Source organism: Falco cherrug, chromosome 21, assembly GCF_023634085.1.
Source record: "Falco cherrug isolate bFalChe1 chromosome 21, bFalChe1.pri, whole genome shotgun sequence".
Taxonomy (NCBI): Eukaryota; Metazoa; Chordata; class Aves; order Falconiformes; family Falconidae; genus Falco; species Falco cherrug.
The window spans coordinates 1,325,001-1,337,018 of record NC_073717.1 but is presented as its reverse complement, the minus strand read 5'-3'; positions in this window follow the sequence as shown (position 1 = coordinate 1,337,018).

The window sequence follows — 12,018 nt, the reverse complement described above, 5'->3', positions numbered from 1 at the left end:
ACCACAGCAAGTACCAGCCCGTCCCAGCCCACCACGGCCTGTCCCAGCCCACCACAGCCCACCACAGCCCGTCCCAGCCCACCAGAGCCCGTCCCAGCCCACCACAGCCCGTCCCAGCCCACCACAGCCCGTCCCAGCCTGTTTCAGCCCACCACGGCTAACCACGGCCTGTCCCGGCCCACCACGGCGAACCACGGTCAACCATGGCCCACCAGAGCACACCACGGCCCACCACGGCCCTTCCCAGTCCACCACAGCCCACCACGGCCCGTCGCAGCCAACCACGGCCCGTCGCAACCCACCACGGCCCGTCCCAGCCCACCACAGTTCACCACAGCCCGTCCTAGCCCAGCACGGCCCGTCCCAGCCCACCACGGACCACCACGGCCCATCTCAGCCCACCACAGCCTGTCCAAGCCCAGCACAGCCCTCCACAACCCTCCACAGCCCGTCCCAACCCTCCACAGCTCATCGCAGCCTACCACAGCCCGTCGCAGCCCAACACAGCTTATCCCAGCCCACCGAAACCCGTCCCAGCCCACTGCAACCCGTCCCAGCCCACCACAGCCCACCACAGGTCACCACTGCCCACCACCGGTCACCACAGCCCACCACAGGTCACCACAGCCTGTTTCAGCCCACCACGGCAAACCACGGCCCGTCCCAGCCCACCACGGCCCATCACAGCTCGTCCCAGATAAACACGGTGCACCACAGCCCACCACGGCCCGTCCCGGCCCACCACAGCCCGTCACAGCCCGTCCCAGCTCTCCACAACACACCGCAACCCGTCCCAGCCCACCACAGCCCGTCCCAGCCCACCACCGGTCACCACAGCCCACCACAGGTCACCACAGCCTGTTTCAGCCCACCACAGCCCACCACAGCCCGTCCCAGCCCACCACTAAGCCGTCCTAGCCCACCACAGACCTCCAGAGCCCGTCTCAGCTCACCACAGCCTATCCCAGCCTACCACGGCCCACCACAGCACACCACGGCCCACCGCAGCCTATCCCAACCCGTCCCAGCCCACCACGGCCCGTCCCAGCCCACCACAGCCCGTCCTAGCCCACCACGGCCCGTCCCAGCCCGTCCCAGCCCACGACAGCCCGTCCCAGCCCACCAGAGCCTGTCCCAGCCCACCACAGCCCGTCCCAGCCCACCAGAGCCCACCAGAGCCCACCACAGCTCGTCCCAGCCCACCAGAGCCCACCACAGCTTGTCCCAGCCCACCACAGCCCGTCCCAGCCCACCACGGCCCGTCCCAGCCCACCACGGCCCGTCGCAGCCCACCACGGCCCGTCGCACCCCACCACGGCCTGTCCCAGCCCACCACGGCCCATCACAGCCCACCACAGTTCACCACAGCCCGTCCTAGCCCAGCACGGCCCGTCCCAGCCCACCACGGACCACCACGGCCCATCTCAGCCCACCACAGCCTGTCCAAGCCCAGCACAGCCCTCCACAACCCTCCACAGCCCGTCCCAACCCTCCACAGCTCATCCCAGCCTACCACAGCCCGTCGCAGCCCAACACAGCTTATCCCAGCCCACCGCAGCCCGTCCCAGCCCACCGCAGCCCGTCCTAGCCCACCGAAACCCGTCCCAGCCCACCGCAACCCGTCCCAGCCCACCACAGCCCACCACCGGTCACCACAGCCCACCACAGGTCACCACAGCCTGTTTCAGCCCACCACGGCAAACCACGGCCCGTCCCAGCCCACCACGGCCCGCCATGGCCCACCACAGCTCGTCCCAGACAAACACGGCGCACCACAGCCCACCACGGCCCGTCCCGGCCCACCACAGCCCGTCCCAGCACACCACAGCCCACCACAGCCCATCACAGCCCACCACAGCCCGTCCCAGCTTACCACAGCCCACCACAGACCGTCACAGCCCACCACAGCCCGTCCCAGCCCCTCCCAGCCCGTGTCAGCCCACCACAGCCTGTCCCAGCCTGTCCCAGCTCGTCCAAGCCTGTCCCAGACCCCCAGAGCCCGTCCCAGCCCACCACGGCCCACGAAAGCCCACCACAGCCCACCACAGCCCGTCCCAGCCCACCACAAGCCGTCCTAGCCCATCACAGACCTCCAGAGCCCGTCTCAGCTCACCACAGCCTATCCCAGCCCACCACGGCCCACCACAGCACACCACGGCCCACCGCAGCCTATCCCAACCCGTCCCAGCCCACCACGGCCCGTCCCAGCCCACCACGGCCCGTCCCAGCCCACCACGGCCCGTCCCAGCCAGTCCCAGCCCACGACAGCCCGTCCCAGCCCACCACAGCCCGTCCCAGCCCACCACAGCCCACTACGGCCCACCACAGCCCGTCCCAGCCCACCACAGCCCGTCCCAGCCCACCACAGCCCGTCCCAGCCCACCACAGCCCGTCCCAGCTCGTCCCAGCCCACCACAGCCCACCACAGCCCGTAACAGCCCACCACAGCAAGTACCAGCCCCTCCCAGCCCACCACGGCCCGTCTCAACTTACCACAGCCCACCACAGACCGTCCCAGCCCACCACAGCCCGTCCCAGCCCCTCCCAGCCCGTGTCAGCCCACCACAGCCCGTCCCAGCCTGTCCCAGCTCGTCCAAGCCTGTCCCAGACCCCCAGAGCCCGTCGCAGCCCACCACAGTCCACCACAGCCCGTCCCAGCTCTCCACAACCCACCGCAGCCCGTCCCAGCCCACCACAGCCCGTCCCAGCCCACCACGGCCCACGAAAGCCCACCACAGCCCACCACAGCCCGTCCCAGCCCACCACAAGCCGTCCTAGCCCACCACAGACCTCCAGAGCCCGTCTCAGCTCACCAGAGCCTATCCCAACCCACCACGGCCCACCGCAGCCTATCCCAACCCGTCCCAGCCCACCACGGCCTGTCCCAGCCACGGCCCGTCCCAGCCCACCACGGCCCGTCCCAGCCCACCACGGCCCGTCCCAGCCCGTCCCAGCCCACGACAGCCCGTCCCAGCCCACCAGAGCCCACCAGAGCCCACCACAGCTCGTCCCAGCCCACCACAGCCCACAAGAGCTTGTCACAGACCACTACAGCCCGTCCCTGCCCACCACAGCCCACTACGGCCCACCACAGCCCGTCCCAGCCCACCACAGCCCGTCCCAGCCCACCACAGCCCGTCCCAGCCCACCACAGCCCGTCCCAGCCCACCACAGCCCGTCCCAGCTCGTCCCAGACCACCACAGCCTCTCACAGCACACCACAGCCCGTAACAGCCCACCACAGCAAGTACCAGCCCGTCCCAGCTGACGACAGCCCGTCCCAGCCCACCAGAGCCCACCAGAGCCCACCACAGCCCGTCCCAGCCCACCACAGCCCACCACAGCCCATCACAGCCCACCACAGCCCACCACAGACCGTCCCAGCCCACCACAGCCCGTCCCAGCCCACCACAGCCTGTCCCAGCCCACCACTGCCCGTCCCAACCCACCACTGCCCGTCCCAGCCCGTCCCAGCCCGTCCCAGCCCGTCCCAACCCACCACAGCCCGTCCCAGCCCACCACAGCCCACCACAGGCCACCGCAGGCCATCCCAGCCCAAAACAGACGGTCCCAGCCAACCACAGCCCGTCGAGCCCACCACAGCCCGTCCCAGCCCACCACGGCACGTCTCAGCCCACCACAGCCCGTCCCAGCCCGTCCCAGGTCACCACAGCCCGTCCCAGCCTACCACAGCCCACCACGGCTCACCACGGCCCACCACAGCCCGTCCCAGCCCACCAGAGCCCGTCACAGCCCGTCCCAGCCCACCATATAAAGTACAAGCCCATAGAAGCCCACCACAGCCCGTCCCAGCCCACCACGGCCCGTCCCAGACCACCACAGCCCACCACAGCCGGTTACAGCTTATCACAGCCCATCCCAGCCCACCACAACCCGTCCCAGCCCACCACAGCCCGTCCCAGCCCACCACAACCCGTCCCAGACCACCACAACCCACCATAGCCCGTCCCAGCCCACCACAACCCGTCCCAGCCCGTCCCAGCCTACCACAGCCCGTCCCAGCCCACCACAACCCGTCCCAGCCCGTCCCAGCCTACCACAGCCCGTCCCAGCCCACCGCAGCCAGTCACAGCCCGTCCCAGCCCACCACAGCCCACCACAGCCTGTCCCAGCCCATCCCAGCCCACCACAGCCCGTCCCAGCCCACCACGGCCCACCACAGACCACCACACCCCGTCCCAGCCCACCACTGCCCGTCCCAGCCCGTCCCAACCCACCACAGCCCGTCCCAGCCCACCACAGCCCACCACAGCCCACTGCAACCCATCCCAGCCCACCACGGCCCGTCCCAGCCCGTGCCAACCCGTCACAACACACCACAGCCCACCACAGCCCGTCCCTACCCACCACAGCGTGTCCCAACCCACCACAGCCCACCACAGCCCTTCAGAACCCACCACAGCCCACCACAGCCCGTCCCAGCCCACCACAGCACGTCCCAGGCCACCACAGACCACCACAGCCCACCACAGCCCGTGAAGCCCACCACAGCCCGCCTCAGCCCACTACAGCCCGTCCCAGCCCACCACAGCCCGTCCCAGCCCACCATAACCAACCACAGCCTATCCCAGCCGATCCCAGCCCACCACAGCCCGTCCCATCACACCACAGCCCACCACTGCCCGTCCCAGCCAACCACGGCCCGTCCCAGCCAACCACAGCGCACCACAGCCTGCCCCAACCCACCTGAGCCCGTCCCAGCTTACCACAGCCCACCACAGCCCGTCACAGCCCGTCACAGCCCACCAGAGGTCGTCCCAGCTCACCACAACCCACCACAGCCCTTCCCAGCCCGTCCCAGCCCACCACAGCCCGTCCCAGCCCACCACGGCCGCCGCAGACCATCAGAGCCCGTCCCAGCCCACCACAATCCCGTCCCAGCCCACTATAGCCCGTCCCAGCCCACCACAACCCGTTCTAGCTCACCACAACCCACCACAGCGCACCATAGCCCACCACAGCCCACCACAGCGCACCAGAGTCTGTCCCGGCCCACCAGAGCCCGTCCCAGCCCACCACAGCCCGTCCCAGCCCACCATAACCAACCACAGCCTATCCCAGCCGATCCCAGCCCACCACAGCCCGTCCCATCACACCACAGCCCACCACTGCCCGTCCCAGCCAACCATGGCCCGTCCCAGCCAACCACAGCGCACCACAGCCTGCCCCAACCCACCTGAGCCCGTCCCAGCTTACCACAGCCCACCACAGCCCGTCACAGCCCGTCCCAGCCCACCAGAGGTCGTCCCAGCTCACCACAACCCACCACAGCCCTTCCCAGCCCGTCCCAGCCCACCACAGCCCGTCCCAGCCCACCACGGCCGCCGCAGACCATCAGAGCCCGTCCCAGCCCACCACAATCCCGTCCCAGCCCACTATAGCCCGTCCCAGCCCACCACAACCCGTTCTAGCTCACCACAACCCACCACAGCGCACCATAGCCCACCACAGCCCACCACAGCGCACCAGAGTCTGTCCCGGCCCACCAGAGCCTGTCCCAGCCCACCACAGCCCGTCCCAGCCCACCGCAGCCCGCCACGGCCCGTCCCAGCCCACCACAGCCCATTCCAGACCACCAGAACCCTTCCCAGTTCACCACAGCCCACCACAGCCCGTCCAATTTCACCACAGCCCGTCTCAGCTCACCACAACCCACCACAGCCCGTCCCAGCCCACCGCAGCCTATCCCAACCCGTCCCAGCCCACCACGGCCCGTCCCAGCCCACCACGGCCCGTCCCAGCCCGTCCCAGCCCACGACAGCTCGTCCCAGCCCACGACAGTCCGTCCCAGCCCACCAGAGCCCACCAGAGCCCACCACAGCTCGTCCCAGCCCACCACAGCCCACAAGAGCTTGTCACAGACCACCACAGCCCGTCCAAGCCCAACACAGCCCACTACGGCCCACCACAGCCCGTCCCAGCCCACCACAGCCCGTCCCAGCCCACCACAGCCCGTCCCAGACCACCACAGCCTTTCACAGCACACCACAGCCCGTAACAGCCCACCACAGCAAGTACCAGCCCGTCCCAGCCCACCACGGCCCGTCTCAGCCCACCACGGCCCGTCTCAGCTCACCACAACCCGTCCCAGACGACCACAGCCCGTCCCAGCCCACCACAGCCCACCACAGCCCGTCCCAGCCCACCACGGCCCGTTCCAGCCCACCACATCCCGTCCCAGCCCACCAGAGCCCGTCCCAGCCTGTTTCAGCCCACCACGGCTAACCACGGCCTGTCCCGGCCCACCACGGCCAACCACGGTCCACCATGGCCCACCAGAGCACACCACGGCCCACCACGGCCCTTCCCAGTCCACCACAGCCCACCACAGCCTGTCCCAGCCCACCACGGCCCGTCCCAGCCCACCACGGCCCGTCGCAGCCCACCACGGCCCGTCGCACCCCACCATGGCCCGTCCCAGCCCACCACGGCCCATCACAGCCCACCACAGTTCACCACAGCCCGTCCTAGCCCAGCACGGCCCGTCCCAGCCCACCACGGACCACCACGGCCCGTCTCAGCCCACCACAGCCTGTCCAAGCCCAGCACAGCCCTCCACAGCCCGTCCCAACCCTCCACAGCTCATCCCAGCCTACCACAGCCCGTCGCAGCCCAACACAGCTTATCCCAGCCCACCGCAGCCCGTCCCAGCCCACCGCAGCCCGTCCTAGCCCACCGAAACCCGTCCCAGCCCACCGCAACCCGTCCCAGCCCACCATAGCCCACCACCGGTCAGCACAGCCCACCACCGGTCACCACAGCCTGTTTCAGCCCACCACGGCAAACCACGGCCCGTCCCAGCCCACCACGGCCCGCCATGGCCCACCACAGCTCGTCCCAGATAAACACGGCGCACCACAGCCCACCACGGCCCGTCCCGGCCCACCACAGCCCGTCCCAGCTTACCACAGACCACGACAGACCGTCCCAGCCCACCACAGCCCGTCCCAGCTTACCACAGCCCACCACAGACCGTCCCAGCCCACCACAGACCGTCCCAGCCCACCACGGCCCGTCCCAGCCAACCACTGCCCGTCCCAGCCCACCACGGCCCGTCCCAGCCCGTCCCAGCCCACGACAGCCCATCCCAGCCCACGACAGTCCGTCCCAGCCCACCAGAGCCCACCACAGCCCGTCCCAGCCCAACACAGCCCACTACGGCCCACCACAGCCCGTCCCAGCCCACCACAGCCCGTCCCAGCCCACCACAGCCCGTCCCAGCTCGTCCCAGACCACCACAGCCTCTCACAGCACACCACAGCCCGTAGCAGCCCACCACAGCAAGTACCAGCCCGTCCCAGCCCACCACGGCCCGTCTCAGCCCACCACGGCCCGTCTCAGCCCACCACAACCCGTCCCAGACGACCACAGTCCGTCCCAGCCCACCACAGCCCACCACAGCCCGTCCCAACCCACCACAGCCCCTCCCAGCCCACCACAGCCCGTCCCAGCCCACCGCAGCCTATCCCAAACCGTCCCAGCCCACCACGGCCCGTCCCAGCCCACCACAGCCCGTCCCAGCCCGTCCCAGCCCACAACAGCTCGTCCCAGCCCACGACAGTCCGTCCCAGCCCACCACAGCCCGTCCCAGCCCACCAGAGCCCGTCCCAGCCCACCACAGCCCGTCCCAGCCCACCACAGCCCGTCCCAGCCTGTTTCAGCCCACCACGGCTAACCACGGCCTGTCCCGGCCCACCACGGCGAACCACGGTCAACCATGGCCCACCAGAGCACACCACGGCCCACCACGGCCCTTCCCAGTCCACCACAGCCCACCACGGCCCGTCCCAGCCCACCACGGCCCGTCGCAGCCAACCACGGCCCGTCGCAACCCACCACGGCCCGTCCCAGCCCACCACAGTTCACCACAGCCCGTCCTAGCCCAGCACGGCCCGTCCCAGCCCACCACGGACCACCACGGCCCATCTCAGCCCACCACAGCCTGTCCAAGCCCAGCACAGCCCTCCACAACCCTCCACAGCCCGTCCCAACCCTCCACAGCTCATCGCAGCCTACCACAGCCCGTCGCAGCCCAACACAGCTTATCCCAGCCCACCGAAACCCGTCCCAGCCCACTGCAACCCGTCCCAGCCCACCACAGCCCACCACAGGTCACCACTGCCCACCACCGGTCACCACAGCCCACCACAGGTCACCACAGCCTGTTTCAGCCCACCACGGCAAACCACGGCCCGTCCCAGCCCACCACGGCCCATCACAGCTCGTCCCAGATAAACACGGTGCACCACAGCCCACCACGGCCCGTCCCGGCCCACCACAGCCCGTCACAGCCCGTCCCAGCTCTCCACAACACACCGCAACCCGTCCCAGCCCACCACAGCCCGTCCCAGCCCACCACAGCCCACCACCGGTCACCACAGCCCACCACAGGTCACCACAGCCTGTTTCAGCCCACCACAGCCCACCACAGCCCGTCCCAGCCCACCACTAAGCCGTCCTAGCCCACCACAGACCTCCAGAGCCCGTCTCAGCTCACCACAGCCTATCCCAGCCTACCACGGCCCACCACAGCACACCACGGCCCACCGCAGCCTATCCCAACCCGTCCCAGCCCACCACGGCCCGTCCCAGCCCACCACGGCCCGTCCTAGCCCACCACGGCCCGTCCCAGCCCGTCCCAGCCCACGACAGCCCGTCCCAGCCCACCAGAGCCTGTCCCAGCCCACCACAGCCCGTCCCAGCCCACCAGAGCCCACCAGAGCCCACCACAGCTCGTCCCAGCCCACCAGAGCCCACCACAGCTTGTCCCAGCCCACCACAGCCCGTCCCAGCCCACCACGGCCCGTCCCAGCCCACCACGGCCCGTCGCAGCCCACCACGGCCCGTCGCACCCCACCACGGCCTGTCCCAGCCCACCACGGCCCATCACAGCCCACCACAGTTCACCACAGCCCGTCCTAGCCCAGCACGGCCCGTCCCAGCCCACCACGGACCACCACGGCCCATCTCAGCCCACCACAGCCTGTCCAAGCCCAGCACAGCCCTCCACAACCCTCCACAGCCCGTCCCAACCCTCCACAGCTCATCCCAGCCTACCACAGCCCGTCGCAGCCCAACACAGCTTATCCCAGCCCACCGCAGCCCGTCCCAGCCCACCGCAGCCCGTCCTAGCCCACCGAAACCCGTCCCAGCCCACCGCAACCCGTCCCAGCCCACCACAGCCCACCACCGGTCACCACAGCCCACCACAGGTCACCACAGCCTGTTTCAGCCCACCACGGCAAACCACGGCCCGTCCCAGCCCACCACGGCCCGCCATGGCCCACCACAGCTCGTCCCAGACAAACACGGCGCACCACAGCCCACCACGGCCCGTCCCGGCCCACCACAGCCCGTCCCAGCACACCACAGCCCACCACAGCCCATCACAGCCCACCACAGCCCGTCCCAGCTTACCACAGCCCACCACAGACCGTCACAGCCCACCACAGCCCGTCCCAGCCCCTCCCAGCCCGTGTCAGCCCACCACAGCCTGTCCCAGCCTGTCCCAGCTCGTCCAAGCCTGTCCCAGACCCCCAGAGCCCGTCCCAGCCCACCACGGCCCACGAAAGCCCACCACAGCCCACCACAGCCCGTCCCAGCCCACCACAAGCCGTCCTAGCCCATCACAGACCTCCAGAGCCCGTCTCAGCTCACCACAGCCTATCCCAGCCCACCACGGCCCACCACAGCACACCACGGCCCACCGCAGCCTATCCCAACCCGTCCCAGCCCACCACGGCCCGTCCCAGCCCACCACGGCCCGTCCCAGCCCACCACGGCCCGTCCCAGCCAGTCCCAGCCCACGACAGCCCGTCCCAGCCCACCACAGCCCGTCCCAGCCCACCACAGCCCACTACGGCCCACCACAGCCCGTCCCAGCCCACCACAGCCCGTCCCAGCCCACCACAGCCCGTCCCAGCCCACCACAGCCCGTCCCAGCTCGTCCCAGCCCACCACAGCCCACCACAGCCCGTAACAGCCCACCACAGCAAGTACCAGCCCCTCCCAGCCCACCACGGCCCGTCTCAACTTACCACAGCCCACCACAGACCGTCCCAGCCCACCACAGCCCGTCCCAGCCCCTCCCAGCCCGTGTCAGCCCACCACAGCCCGTCCCAGCCTGTCCCAGCTCGTCCAAGCCTGTCCCAGACCCCCAGAGCCCGTCGCAGCCCACCACAGTCCACCACAGCCCGTCCCAGCTCTCCACAACCCACCGCAGCCCGTCCCAGCCCACCACAGCCCGTCCCAGCCCACCACGGCCCACGAAAGCCCACCACAGCCCGTCCCAGCCCACCACAAGCCGTCCTAGCCCACCACAGACCTCCAGAGCCCGTCTCAGCTCACCAGAGCCTATCCCAACCCACCACGGCCCACCGCAGCCTATCCCAACCCGTCCCAGCCCACCACGGCCTGTCCCAGCCCACCACGGCCCGTCCCAGCCCACCACGGCCCGTCCCAGCCCACCACGGCCCGTCCCAGCCCGTCCCAGCCCACGACAGCCCGTCCCAGCCCACCAGAGCCCACCAGAGCCCACCACAGCTCGTCCCAGCCCACCACAGCCCACAAGAGCTTGTCACAGACCACTACAGCCCGTCCCTGCCCACCACAGCCCACTACGGCCCACCACAGCCCGTCCCAGCCCACCACAGCCCGTCCCAGCCCACCACAGCCCGTCCCAGCCCACCACAGCCCGTCCCAGCTCGTCCCAGACCACCACAGCCTCTCACAGCACACCACAGCCCGTAACAGCCCACCACAGCAAGTACCAGCCCGTCCCAGCTGACGACAGCCCGTCCCAGCCCACCAGAGCCCACCAGAGCCCACCACAGCCCGTCCCAGCCCACCACAGCCCACCACAGCCCATCACAGCCCACCACAGCCCACCACAGACCGTCCCAGCCCACCACAGCCCGTCCCAGCCCACCACAGCCTGTCCCAGCCCACCACTGCCCGTCCCAACCCACCACTGCCCGTCCCAGCCCGTCCCAGCCCGTCCCAGCCCGTCCCAACCCACCACAGCCCGTCCCAGCCCACCACAGCGCACCACAGGCCACCGCAGGCCATCCCAGCCCAAAACAGACGGTCCCAGCCAACCACAGCCCGTCGAGCCCACCACAGCCCGTCCCAGCCCACCACGGCACGTCTCAGCCCACCACAGCCCGTCCCAGCCCGTCCCAGGTCACCACAGCCCGTCCCAGCCTACCACAGCCCACCACGGCTCACCACGGCCCACCACAGCCCGTCCCAGCCCACCAGAGCCCGTCACAGCCCGTCCCAGCCCACCATATAAAGTACAAGCCCATAGAAGCCCACCACAGCCCGTCCCAGCCCACCACGGCCCGTCCCAGACCACCACAGCCCACCACAGCCGGTTACAGCTTATCACAGCCCATCCCAGCCCACCACAACCCGTCCCAGCCCACCACAGCCCGTCCCAGCCCACCACAACCCGTCCCAGACCACCACAACCCACCATAGCCCGTCCCAGCCCACCACAACCCGTCCCAGCCCGTCCCAGCCTACCACAGCCCGTCCCAGCCCACCGCAGCCAGTCACAGCCCGTCCCAGCCCACCACAGCCCACCACAGCCTGTCCCAGCCCATCCCAGCCCACGACAGCCCGTCACAGCCCACCACAGCCAGTCCCAGCTTGTCCCAGACCCCCACAGCCCGTCCCAGCCCACCACAGCCCGTACCAGCCCACCACATCAAGTACCAGTCCGTCCCAGCGCACCACGGCCCGTCCCAGACCACCACGGCCCGTCCCAGCGCACCACGGCTTGTCTCCACTCACCACAGCACGTACCAGCCTGTCTCAGCCTACCACAGCCCGTCCCCGCCCACCGCAGCCCGTCCCAGCCCACCACAGCCCGTCCCAGCCCACCACAGCCCGTCCCAGCCCACCGCAGCCCGTCCCAGCCCACCGCAGCCCGTGCCAGCCCACCACAGCCCGTCCCAGCACACCACAGCTCGTCCCAGCACACCACAGCCCGTC